General features: G+C 39.4%; 1 pseudogene; it reads right to left on the reverse strand.

Annotated features, from left to right (window-relative positions):
- The window catches only part of LOC131481755 (mortality factor 4-like protein 2), a 44,891-nt pseudogene that overhangs the window by 24,293 nt on the left and 6,405 nt on the right, over window positions 1-14,193 (reverse strand).

The following is a 14,193-nucleotide window of genomic DNA, read 5'->3' on the forward strand; positions in this document are numbered from 1 at the left end:
GAGGACAAGCCTGCCTGACAGGGTCAGGCCTGCGAACCATCTTTTCAGGGAGCTCATTAGGTCACCCTGGAGCTATAGAATAGGGGAACACAGGTTTGCTTGTGTATTTAAAAATCTGCAAAAACAAAACGACAAGGAGACCACTGCAGTAGCCCTCAAGTATGTACAAACTGTGACAAAAATTTATAGGATATTTTAGAAGGAACTCGTTTTTTAAATCATAGCACAGAGGGTTTGTATCCTAGCCTAGGCACTGTGCTAAGCCTTTCTTGGGTGTTCAGTTACCCCTCATGGGAGATGCCATTGTCCTCTACTGTATAGCAGCTGAGGACCAGAGAAGATGAGTGACTGATGCAGATTTATCCTACCAGGGAGCATTCAAGATGGACTTTGAGCTCAGGCCTTTTCTGCTGTGGGCTCTGAAGCCACTGACCCCCAGGCCTGAGTATCTCTCTTCATTTGGCTTCAAGGACTTTTGACCCTTCCACAAAGGGTGTAAACAAGGATTACCACATGGGAATGAGGCTGTTACCTCATTGATGTCTCTGTTTCAGCACCAGTCCTTTAAAAGCCTGTCCAGTAAAGCCACAGCCAAGTGCATTGGTGCCATCATTGCTGTTGAGTCACTTGCTTGCCTTCTTTGGGGTGGACCCCGCTGTGCTTTCCTGCTCTGCACCTGTGCTCATGTGGGCCCCTCTCTGCTGAATGCCAGTGACTGTTTGTCAAGGCTGGCTTGGGTCCTGTGTCTTCCGTGTTCTTCACAAAAGGGGAAAACCCTTGTCGTTTGAGGTTTCTCCCTTCTTGGAGCCTATAGTCTGAAGGATGCACTTCTTTGTATCTGTTACATCTTCTGTTGGTTTTATTTCATGGGTGTTAGGCTGCTGTAACCAGCTGCCATTAAAACTCTCAGAATAGAAACAGTATCTACTCAGTATTCTTTTTTTTTTTTTAAGGTTTATTTATTTGATTACAAAGTCAGATATACAGAGAGGAGGAGAGACAGAGAGGAAGATCTTCTGTCCGATGATTCACTCCCCAAGTGAGCCGCAATGGGCCGGTGCGCGCTGATCCCATGCTGGGAACCAGGAACCTCTTCCAGGTCTCCCACGCGGGAGGGTCCCAAAGCTTTGGACCGTCCTCGACTGCTTTCCCAGGCCACAAGCAGGGAGCTGGATGGGAGGTGGAGCTGCCGGGATTAGAACGGGCGCCCATATGGGATCCCGGGGTGTTCAAGGCAAGGACCTTGGCCGCTAGGCCACGCCGTCGGGCCCTACTCAGTATTCTGTAATACCCTGCACAGACTCTGAAAATCAGGGCTCCCAAAATCGGGATTCATGTTAGTTCTTTATTGCTTTTGGTCAGTATCCAACCAATCATAACATCCTTTAAACTCCAGTTCTAGAATATTGCATAAATCTCTGCCATCAGCACCAGGCAAAACCATCATGTCTTGCTCGGACAATGACTGAAGCTCCAAATTGCACTCCTGCTTCTCTGTTTACTTCCTCCAGTGAAGTAGCTTCATTACACCGAGAGTGGGGTTTTCATTTCCTTGCCTTTGTAGCTTTGATGTTCTTAACATATTCTCCCATGATGGAATATGGTAGCTTATGTTCTTGTTGGAATTTACTCGTTCCAAGATTCCAAGAGGAAGTGAAAGTAAATTTGAAGAAAGCAAGCAGGCTGATTCTCTCTTAAGAGAACTTCCAGGACCTGGCATTGTGCCTCAATTGGTTAATCCTTTACTTTTTTTTTTTTTTAATTATTTATTATTTAACTGCATTAATTACATTGTATTATGTGACACAGTTACATAGATACTTGGGTTCTCCCCACCCCTCCCCAAACCCTCCCACCATGGTGGATTCCTCCACCTTGTTGCATAACCACAGCTCAAGTTCAGTTGAGATTCCCCCATTGCAAGCGTATACTAGAGTCCAACATCTTATTGTCCAGTCAAGTTCAACGGCTTCTTAGGTATACCCTCTCTGATCTGAAGACAGAGCCTTCAGAGTATCATCCCAGTCAATTGAAAGCTCCAACATACCATCAGCAAAAATTTACATCATTATGGAATTAATTGACATAGTAATGAGTAACCAATATGTTAAAGATAAATGCGAGTTCCTAGCCACCTTCTGTGACCACCTCACCTATACTTCAATTTTAGTTTATACACAACATATAACATTCAAAACATAACATGTTATACATAACATCATATCATCTTAAATTAAGGCAAACATGTGGTATTTAACCTTTTGGGATTGGCTCATTTCCCTTAGCTTTAATGATTTAGGTTTTTTTAAGCTATAGCATTTTTAAGCCTATTGTAAAGGATTGCAAATTCTTAAACTCTAAATGTTTTAAAAACACATGTGAATCAGTATTTCCTTATGCATTGAAAATGACCTGATGCAATTTCTCACAATATTACTAATAGTATAGTTTATAGTAATTACCTTACAATAACAAAATATGATGACACTGGTCTGAGGCTGACTAATATACTTAAAATTGCATTCCATTTATATAAGCCCTACGATTTAATATTAAAAATGATGACTAAATTCTTAACTCTTTGGTGAAATAAATTAATAGTTATGACAGCTGGCTTTCATTTCTTAACATTTCAGAAATAGTTGTTTATTCAATAAGATGTTTTGCTCATAAAATCAAACAAGTAAGTTCTTTTAGTGCTTATTTGACAATAGGATGCTTGAAGTTTTTACTAAGTCATTAAATATTTCTGGTTCACATATTTGCATATTTATAACAAGAATAAAAAAACCTTACATGGTTGAATGAGAAAGCAAATTATTTCAACTTTATTCTAAAGTGAATCTTTAAATGTTCCTCCTGGCAATATAGAAAAAAATTGCTCGATGAATGCAATATTGGCTAACTAAAACTAATTATAATTTATTTATTGATTGTCTCTACTCCCATGCTTTTCCAGAAATAGGAAAGTAATCATAGAAACTCAGTATACCATGATAGCTTAAATTTTGTCTAAAGGCAATTTACAGATAATTTTCTCTAGGCTCTATTTTATGTAATCTCCTGCAACCTCTACAGAGTATAAGAGTAGCTCAGGGATCCAAGTGCTAAAGGTGCCAGCCAGTTGACTTGAGTTGTAGCTATTGTCTAGTGTTGGAATTCTGAGTCAGTGGAAAAGCCAAACGCTCCTATTCAAGGGACATGTTCTGTTTCAGGTGGATATGTCATACAGGAATTGGACTGTACTGTCAGATCTGTTTTCAGAGACTTAAAAGCCCAGTCCTTAAGTAAATTTTGTAATAATTTTTTGAACAAAAAAATACCATCAGTGAATGAAATTCAGTGAGTGAGCCACACATTTGCATCTGGAGTTGTCGTAACTTTATCGTTGGAATATTGCCCTTGGGTTTTTATAAATTTCAAACAGTAAAAAAATTAATAAGTAGTGTTCTTCATGTCATTCATGGTGAGTTGAAGACCTTTCATATTTGTCGGTACAATATTTAATAATGGAATCACAGATAGGTTTCTAATAATTTACACCCTAGGTGGACCTAAGAGACTGAGTTCATGACACCTTCTTGGGAAACCTAAATTGTGTCCATGGCTCTGAAACTCACATCGGGCTCACTGCTCCCTTCTGTTGGCATTCAGGGGGTGAACAGCGGATCATATAAATCTCTCTCCCTCTTGTCTTGTCTTTTCTCTTCTTCCCTCTTTCTCTCAATAAGTAAATAAATATAAATTTAATACAGCAATTATTTTCATGCCTATTAAGGACTTTACAGTATTCCACACAAATCACTCACACACATATCCTACAATTTTGCTTGTTCTTTTAGAAGAAATGAGGCAAAACCATACACACAAAAACATAATTTATTATTACATGTGTGTAGTACTACAGAAGTCCCTTAATGGAAGTATTTCAGAAATGCAATATTCTGGATAATCCTTTACTTTTAAATGTCTGCATCCCCTATGGGTGCTGGCTTAGATGTCCTAGATGCAACAGTTAGGTCCCCTTTGTCTCCCTGCTTGTGGCCTGGGAAAGCAGTCGAGGATGGCCCAAAGCATTGGGATCCTGCACTCGGGAGGCTCCTGGCTCCTGGCTTTGGATCAGTTGAACTTTGGCTTTGTGGCCATTTGCTTAGTGAACTAGCATATGGAAGATCTTTCCCTCTCTCTCTGTAAATCTGGCTTTCCAACTATATATATATATATATTTTTTCCAACTATATTTTTGATCTATCTATATATATATGTAGAAATATAGATACTTATACATGTATTTATATAGATAGATAGAGATAGCTAGAGAGAGAGAGAAACTTTCAAGCTCCCTGCAGGTTACCTCTTTATGTCTCATTAGCCAGAGATTAATCATGGAGAGCCAGTCAAGGGTCAGATCCAAATCCAGGTTCTGTTATGAAGCAGGTGGTAGAGAATGGGTGCTGAAAAGGACCATACTGTGGATTTACTTGTGTTGTCCCAACTTTGTGGCTTGGGGAAAATGATTCCTATGTGCTCATGTAGTGGTGCTTTTCTAAATTTGTTTCATTGATGCGATTAGGAGACATGAGGAGAAACTTTAGGTAAATCATTTCCTTTAATAATTTACAGTAGTAATTTTAATAATCTTGCAGGTAGAAAAATGATAAATAGTATGTTAAACCCAGAATTTCAAAGAAAGAGTATACAAATGAATTAAAGATAAAATTAAACATAGAATTAAAGAATAATTGTTAAAAATTAAGTGAATACTAACATCCAAAATCCAGAAAAGCATGAATATGTAGTGGTTAAGTATGAATTCTGACCAAAAAAACTGTGCATCCGTCATTCATGCATGGCCTTTCACACCTTAGTGAGTTGATTTTCAAGGTTGCATTAATGGGGCTGGTATGGCAGTGTAACAAGCTAATCCTCCATATGTGGTGCCAACATCCCAGATGGGCACTGGTTTGTATCGTGGATGCTCCAGTTCCAACTCAACTCTATACATGATCTGAGAAAGCAGTAGAGGATGGCCCAAGTCCTTGGGCACTTGGACCCTCTTTGGAGTCCCAGCTTCAGACTGGCACAGCTCTGGCTATTGGGACTGTTGGGAAGTGATCCAGTGGATGAAAGATCTGTCTGTCTCCCCTCCTACTCTTATCTCTGAATGTTTCAACCTTAAAGTAAAATAATAATCTAAAAATTGTTTATTTTTATTGGAAAGGCAAATCAGATTTACAGAGAGAAATAGAGAAAAATCTTTCATCCATTGGTTCACTCCCCAAGTGGCTGCAGTGGCTAGAGCTGAGCTGATCTGGAGTCAGGAGCTAAAAGCTTCTTTGGACCTCCCACACTGGTGCCGGGGCCCAAGGACTTGGACCATCCTAGACTGCTTTCCAGAACACAAGCAGGGAGCTTGATGGGAAGTGGAACATTATTCTTCCTTATTCTTCAGTGACACATTATTATCTTTTTAAATGTATTATTATTATTATTATTATTTTATGATACAGTTAAAGAGGCTCCAAGGATTTCCCTTATGCTCCTCCCCAGCTTCCCTCCCCCCCCACCTAGTTCCTCGATATCATTACTAAAGTATAGTTCTTCATACACAGTCATATGTCATCATTGCGGGCATGGACAATGGTAGAGTCTAGCATTTTATTTTCAAGATATAGTAAACAGTTTCATTGTAATTCCATCTTTGTCTTGAGGTAGAGATGCATACTACATTGTATCCTCACATCTGGATATGTTATTCTCCATTTCACAGTTACTGAACATCCCCTTAAATATAAAGTCACAGTACAAAATCAACAATAGGAAGAAAAATAGAAATTTACAATGCCATGAAGTTATCATGTTACTAGGGATGACAGTCTGCGTTACAGAGCTACTATACAGCCCCTTAAATGAAAAGACACACAACAAAATCAACAACAGGAAGAAAAAAGAAATTAACAACACCAAGAAGTTAAATAACATGCTACTGAATGACGAATGTGTCGCTGAAGAATAATGTTCTTTGCTGAGTACATTGTTCTTGGTTGACAGTTGTTCTGTTTCAGGATTTGAAAAATGTTAACTCCATTCTCCTCTTGCTTGAAGGGTCCCTTATGAGAAGACAGCAGTGATTCTGATTGGTTTTCCTCTAACTATAGTCTTGTCTTAGTGCTTGTTTCAGAATTCTTTACTTGTAATTGTTGGAGGGGAGCTTTAAGACAACATGTCTGAGTGAGGTTCTTTTTGGGTTGCATATGGGGTTCTGTGTCCTTTCTGGATTTGGGTTGCCTTAATGATCTTGGTGTTTTGGAAGTTCTCCTTTATAAGTTCATTGAATACCTCCTGCAATGCTGTCTCTCTTTCCACTTCTTCAGGAAGACCTATAATTCTAATATTTGAATTTTTAATGGCATTGTTCAGTTGTTGTATACATTTATGGCTCTGTTCAGATTTTCTTCCAGATGCTTAGTGAGTTGTGTGTTCTTGTTTTGGTAGTCTTCTGTTTCTGATATTCTGTCTTCTGCAGCATTCATTCTGTTGGTCAGCCTTTGTACTGTGCTTTTTAACCCTGCTATGTCATTTTGGTCCTGTTTTATTTCTGTGATGATGTGATTTTTATTTTTTTTATTTTTTGAAGATTGATTTATTTTTATTGCAAAGTCAGATATATAGAGAGAGGATGAGGGACAGAGAGGAGGATCTCTCCTCCAATGGTTCACGCCCCAAGTCACCACAACGGCTGGTGCTAAGCCAATCTGAAGCCAGGAGCCATGAACTTCTTCTGGGTCTCCCATGGTGTGCAGGGTCCCAAGGCTTTAGGCCTTTTTCAACTGCTTTCCCAGGCCACCAGCAGGGAGCTGGGTGGGAAGTGGGGTCACCAGGATTAGAACCTGTGCCCATATGGGATCTCGGAGTGTTCAAAGTGAGGCCTTTAGTCACTAGGTCACTTTGCTGGGCCCAGATGATGTGAATTTTCTTTAAATTATCTACATCATCATTAGTATCATTTTACTCTGGCCCCCCTTCACGCATATTTTGCCCCAAGGGTCATCCTGCCTTTCTCCACCTGGGCAGGCACCCTCAGGGTTTTCCATAGATCGATTTGTGACACCAAATTTTGCTTGAGTCCCTGGTTCCTCTGGATGGTGTCTGCCTTCACCCTGTTGTGCTGCAGATACAGCTTGCAGTCTCGAGAGTCTTTCTTGTGTATCTCTCTCTGCTGCATGCCACCTGCCTCAGTCTGGTCAACTTCTGGGTGTTTTGGACAGCTTTCCCGACAATTCTCCTCTTTCTGCCCTCTCCTCCACTGAATCCCATCCCCTTCCCTCTGCACCCTTGGTTATTAGGCCTGCTGTAGTTGCCCATCTTCTTTTCCTCTCCCATATTATTACAATACTATAGTACTTCATAAGCAACCATAAGTCCATCATTGTTGTTTAATTGTATCCTGACATTGCTAGCACAGACTGGCAGAAAGTCCAGCGTCATTTTCTCAAAATATCCAACAGCTTCAATGGGAGTCCATCTTTGATTTGGAAAGAGAGCTGCATCCTGCATTATATCTTCACAACTGGACACGATAATCTCTATTACACAGTTCTATACATTTGCTTAAATGAGAAGCTATGAAAGAAAACAATAGGAATAATAATAAAACAAAAGATTTATAGCACCATGAAGTTAACTAACTTATTACTGAATAACCAGTGCATCAATGTAGAAATGAGAAAGAAAACAGGAAAGCTTCTTGGAGAAGATGATGCTGCTGTGTGATCGATGAGTCAGTGAAGATTTCAGTAAGAGAAAAACTATTTTGAAGAAGTGAGAATAAACACAATATCAAAACCCATGGATTGCAGCACAAACAATATTGAAGGGCTATTGATCTTACAGTATGCATGAAGTTTGCCTTATATCAGAGAGAACATAATGTATTTGTCCGTTTGGGGTTGACTTGCTTCACTGAGCATGATGGTCACTAGTTGGGATCATTTGGTTGCAAATTGAGTAAGTTCATTCCTTTTAATGGCTGAGTAGTATTCCATGGATTAGATGTACCACATTTCTTTACCCACTCCTCTTTGGATGGGCATCTGGGTTGTTTCCATGTCTTTGCCATTGTAGCTTGTACTGCTGGAAATAAAGGATTACAGATCCCCTTCTCATATGCAGATTTCATTTCCTTTAGATGTATTCCTAGGAGCGGTATAGCTAGTTCATATGACAAGTTTATTTGGAGTTCTCCAGTCACTCTCCGTACTGATTTCCATAGGGGTTGTACTAGTCTATACTCCCACCAGAAGTAAAGGAGGGTGCCTTTCTCCCCACATCCATGCCAGCAGGTGATGTTACTAGAATTCTGAATGTAGGCCAGTCTGATTGGAGTTAGGTGGTACCTCAAAGTGGATTTCATTTGTGTCTCCCCAACAGCTAAGGAGCCTGAGCATCTTTTCATATGTCTGTCAGCCATTTGAATTTGTTCTTTTGAAAATGTGTGTTCATTTCTTTTGGCCATGTATTCACCGGTTTGTTTGTTTGCTTGTTTGTTTGTGTACCCGTGACTGGGTTTCTGAAGTTCCTTGTAGATCCTGTATATTAGTCCCTTATCACTTTTGTAGTGTGCAATGATTTTCTCCCATTCTTTTGCTTGCTTCTTCACTTTGTAGTAGTTTCCTTTGTTGTACATAGACTGTTTGATGTAGTCCCATTTGTGTATTTTGTCTTTGACTGACTGTGCTTTGATTGTCTTTTCCAAGAAGTCTTTCTCCATTCCTATATCTTAGAGAGTGATTCCTATGTTTTCTTCCGATAACTTGATAGTTTCTGGGTGCAGATTTAGGTCCTTGAACCATTTAGAGCTGATTTATATTGTATAAGGTGACAGGTGTGGGTCTTGCTTTGTACTTCTGCAGACTGCTATCCAATTGTCCCAACAGCATTTGTTAAAGATTTAAACCTTTTTCCTGGGTTGTTTTCAGTTTTCTTGTCAAAGATTAGTTGGCTATACATGTGTGGACTCCATTCTGGTGCTTCTATTCTGTTCCATTGTTCTTCTTCTCTGTTTCTTTACCAGTACCAGACTGTTTTGATGACCACTGCTCTGTAGTATGTCTTGAGGTCTGGAATTGAAATTCTTCCAACTTGGTTTTTTTCTTCAGGATAGCTTTGGCTATGCATGGTCTCTTGTGTTCCCAGATGAGCTTTTATATCTTCTCTTCTGTTTCGGAGAAGAATGCAGTTGGAATTTTAATTGGAGTGTAATTGGAATGTGTATGTTACTTTTCTTAAAATGCACATTTTGATGATTAAGATCCTTCTGATCCAGGAACATGGGAAGTTTCTCCATTTTTTATTGTCTTCCTCTCTTTCTTTTTCTGATATTTTACAGTTTTTAATCATAGAAGTCTACATTTTGGCTAAATTAATTCCTAGGCATTTAAGGTTACTTTCCACTATTTTAAAAGGGGCTGTACTTTCAATTTCTTTCTCAGCCATGGAATTGCTGGTGCACATAGCGCCATCGATTTATGTTCATTGATTTTTTTATCCTGCTACTCTGCTGAAGTCTCTTATAAGTTCCAATAGACTCTTGATTGAATCTTTTGGTTCTCCTCTGGAGATGATGATGTCATCTGCACGTAGGGATAATTTTAATTCCTCATTTCCAATTTGGATTCCTTTAATATCATTTTCTTGCCTAATAACTCTGGCAAGGCCTTCCAATATTATATTGAACAGCAGTAGTAAAAGTCAACATCCTTGTTTAGTTCTAGATCTTAGTAATATTCCATGGCTTAGATGTACTAGATCTTAGTAAGGTTTCCAGCCTTTCCATGTTTAATATGATGCTGGCATTGGTTTTTTCATAAACTGTTTTGTGTTGTAGAATGTTCCTTCTGTGCCTATCTTGCTTCAGGCTTTCAGCATGAAGTGGTGTTGAATTTTATCTAACACCTTCTCTGCATCCATTGAGATGATCATGTGGTTTTTCCTTTTCAGTTTACTGATGCGGTGAGTTCTATTAATGATTTGTAAATGTTGAACCATCCCTGCATACCTGGTGTGGGTGAGTTGATCTGCCAGATGTACTGTTGGATCCTGTTGGCTAGTATTTTGCAGAGAATCTTTGTGTCTATGTTCACCAAGGATATTGGTCTATGGTTTTGTTTCTCTGTTGTGTCTCTGTGTGGCTTTGATATTAAGGTGGGTGACATTGGCTTCATAGAAAGAGTTGGAAAGGATTGCCTCCTTGTCTGTTGTTTGGAAAAGCTTGTGGAGAATTGGGGTAAGTTCTTGTAATATTTGATAGAATTCAACAGTGAAGCCACCTGGTCCCAGGCTTTTCTTGTTCGGGAGGGCTTTAATTACCAATTCAATCTCAGTTCTGTTATAGGTGTATTTAGATTGTTAGCTGCTTCTTGATTCAATTTTTGTGTCCAAAAAGTATCCATTTCTTCTTGGTCTTCTGATTTGTTCATATGTAGTTGCTTGCAATAGTTCCCAATAATTCTCTGTGTATCTGAGGTATTTGTTGTTCTATTTCCTTTTTTGTCTCTGATGCTATTGGTGCATATCTTCTCCCTCCTTTTTTGATTAGTTGAGTTAGTGCAGCATCTATTTTGTTGATTTCCTGAAAGAATCAGCTCTTTGTTTCATTGATCTTTTGTATTGTTCTTTTGGTCTCTATTTGGTTTGTTTCCTTCCTTATTTGGTTCTTTCTTTTTTCCTTTTAATCTTGGGATTGTTTTACTGTTGTCTTTCTAGCTCATTTAGCTCACGTATCATTCAATTTCCATGTATTTACCTGTCTTCTGGGGTATTCTGACTTATTGGTCTCTAGTTTGACTCCATGGTGGGCTGGGAAGATGCATGGTATAATTTAAATTTTTTTTAAAAAAAATGCTGTGGCTTGATTTGTGGCCTTGTAACATGATTAGTCCAAGAAAAAAAATTCATATACTGGTGAAAAAAGTATACTCTCAATCTCTCGGATGGAACGCTGTGTAGATATCAATTAAGTTGATTTGCTCTAGTGTATGTTAGATAGCTGGGTATATGGTAGATCAGTTTTCAGTCATCTTACTTACCACACTGACTTCCACGGTGCCTACACTAGCCTACACTCCCACCAACTAGAGTTGGGTACCTTTTCCCCACATCCATGTCAGCACATATTGTTAGCAGATTTATGGAGATAGACCATTCTCACTGGAATTAGGGTAACCTCAGAATGCTTTTTATTTGCAGTTCCCTAATAGCTTGAAAGCCTGAGCCTTTTGTCATGTTTACTAGCCGTTTAAGTTTGTTCTCTTGAAAAAATGCTCATTTCCTTGGCCCATTACTTAAGAGTTTGTTTTGCTGTCACTGAGTTTCTGAAGTTCTTTATAAATCCTAGATATTAGGCCCTTTGATATTCTTTGTAAATACTAGATGTTAGTCCCTTATTTGTGTTGAAGTCTACAAAGATTTTTTCAATCTGTTTTTTTAAAGACCTCCCTGTTTTATTTTTTTTTACATTTTATTATTATTATTGGTATCATTTTTTGATACAGCTCCATATTCCCTTATCCACTCCCCAATTCCCTCCCCCCCACCTAGTTCCTCTATATCATTGCTAACATATAGTTCTTCATACTCAGTCATATGTCCATCATTGTGGGCATGGACAATGGCAGAGAGTCCAGCATCCTATTGTCAAGATATAGTAAACAGTTTCATTATAAGTCCATCTTTGTCTGGAAGCAGAAATGCATACCACACTACATCCTCACATCTGGATGTTAGTCTCCATTTCATAGCTACTGTACATCCCCTTAAATGAAAAGTCATAATACAAAATCAACAATAGGAAGAAAAATAGAAATTTACAATGCCATGAAGTTAAATGACATGTTACTAGATATGACAGTTTCCGTTACACAGTTATACATCCCCTAAAATGAAGAGCCACACAAAAAAATCAACATCCAGGAGAAAAAAGAACAACACCATGAAGTTAAATTAACATGCTATTAAATGACTAACGTGTAGCTGAAGAAATGAAAATCAAGAACCTTCTTGAAGAAAATGATGCCACTGCATGATCTACGAGTCATTGAATGATTTAATCAGAAGAATGTGTTTTGAAGAGATGAAGCCAACAGAAAACAACAAAACCCATGTGATATAGTTTCCGCTGATCTTTGTTGAAGTGTGTTTCCTCCAGACAATAAACAGATGGGTTTTGTTTTTTAATCCAGTCTACTAATCTAGGACGTTTGATTGAGCTTAAGCCATTTACATTCAGGGTTAAGATGTATGGATGGTACTTTGGTCCTGTCCTTTTAGGACTGGGTTGTTCATTGGTTTAGTCTTCTGTTGTCATTTTACTGGGGTGTTCCTCGCATTGGCCTTTGGTTTTGTTTGGTGCTATTCTTCTTCTCTGTCAAAGAGATTCTCTTGAATTATCATTTGTAGGGCAGGTTTGGAAGAGGCAAATTCTTTTAACTTTTCTTTACTGCAGAAGAATTTTCTTTCATTTTCAAAGACATAAGAAAGCTTTGTTGGATATGTTATTAGGGCCACAATTTTTTTTTTTTCTTTTAGAATCTGGAATATGTCACTCCATGCTCTTCTTGCCTGTAGAGTTTCCTGTGAGTTTAATTGGCATTGCTTTATATGTCAATTGATTTTTTTCATGTGCACATTTAAGGATCTTTTCCTTATGTTCAATTGAAGAGAACTTAAAGATCATGTGTCTTGGTGAAGATCGCTTTTGATGAGGCCTGTTGGGAGTTCTGTGCCCCTCCTGGATCTTGTTTCCCCATTCTTTCTCCAGATTAGGGAAATTTTCCTTTATTATTTCATTAACTACTTTTGTAAACTCAGCTTCTCTCTGCACCTTCTGGGACTCCGATAACTCTTATATTTGGCCTCTTCATAGTGTCTTTCAATTCTTGAATACTTTTTTTGGCATGATCCAGCTCTGCTTCCAGCTTTTTGTTTGCTTGGCCCTGATAACAGGAAATACCTTCCAATTCTGAGATTCTTTCTTCTGCTTGCTTCATTCTATTTTGGAGACTCTCCACTGTACTTTTAATTTGCTCTACTGTGTACTTAATTTCTGGTATATCAGCCTTGACTTGCTTTATTGCTTCCTTAAATTCTTCGAACTCTTGTATGTGTTTCTCATTGTTGATCAGAATCTTTACAATGAGTTTTATGAATTCTGTGTCCCCCATTTTCTCGATGTCTTCCTCAGTTAACTCTGAGATTGGCATAGGGTTTTGCTCCTTTGCAGGGGAGTTTTCGGTATTATTCATTGTGCTTTTGTCTCTCCTTTTGCTCTTGGTCATTGTACTTCTGGTTAGCAGAGTCTTCTCCTTGGGGCAGGTTTCTAAGCTCTGTCACCCAATGTGATTTTACTTATTGCTATTGGTACACAACTCTTTGCTTGCAGCCACTTGTGCCACAACCTCCAGCGAGTTCCAGGTCTGGGTTCTTATGTTAGATTTCCACCGTGGTCTCCACAGCCCCAGCTCCTGGCTCACCACTCTCCACCTCCTGTGATACCGTGCTGAGGCTGCACTGTTGTCTCTGCAACCTTTCGCCCACTTTCAATTGGAGCAGGTCCCAGGATTAGAGAGACACCAGGCGTCCTATATAGTTAGCTTGTTGGTGGCACTGATCTTGCCGGAACCTGTTGGAGTCAGGTCTGGGTGCCACACGGACCTGTTTTGACCCGTACAATGCCACAGTCAGTATTTTCTTCCTGCGGGATCAGTGCAATCCACGGACCTCAGTGAGTTCTCATGAGCTCAGCACATGCGCAGTTCACTGTTGTCCCCTGCAGTCCTAAAGGTATTGCCACAGTGTACAAAATGGCACCTGACGTACCACTACTAGAGTTCTTGATCTTCTGGCCGTCAGGTCTTAGGGCTACCCAGACTTGTGTTGGGTGGAACCTGTAGGATGCCACGTTGCTGCAGTTCACCGAGTCAGAAATGAGTTTACTCCCAGCTCAGTGTGTGCTCAGTCCTTTCCCTTGCCTTTTCCTCCTTACGCAAAATGGCACACAATTTGGCTCTAGGGGGCTGACAGGGCTGTGAAATCCACCCTGTTCTCCCACTGTCTGTCTGGGATCTGCTGCTCTGTCTCTGCTCCTGGTCAGATCAAACGGACCAGCAGGACGGACAGTTCTTTGTTTGGGCTCTC

This window comes from Ochotona princeps, chromosome 13 (genome assembly GCF_030435755.1).
Source record: "Ochotona princeps isolate mOchPri1 chromosome 13, mOchPri1.hap1, whole genome shotgun sequence".
Lineage (NCBI taxonomy): Eukaryota > Metazoa > Chordata > Mammalia > Lagomorpha > Ochotonidae > Ochotona > Ochotona princeps.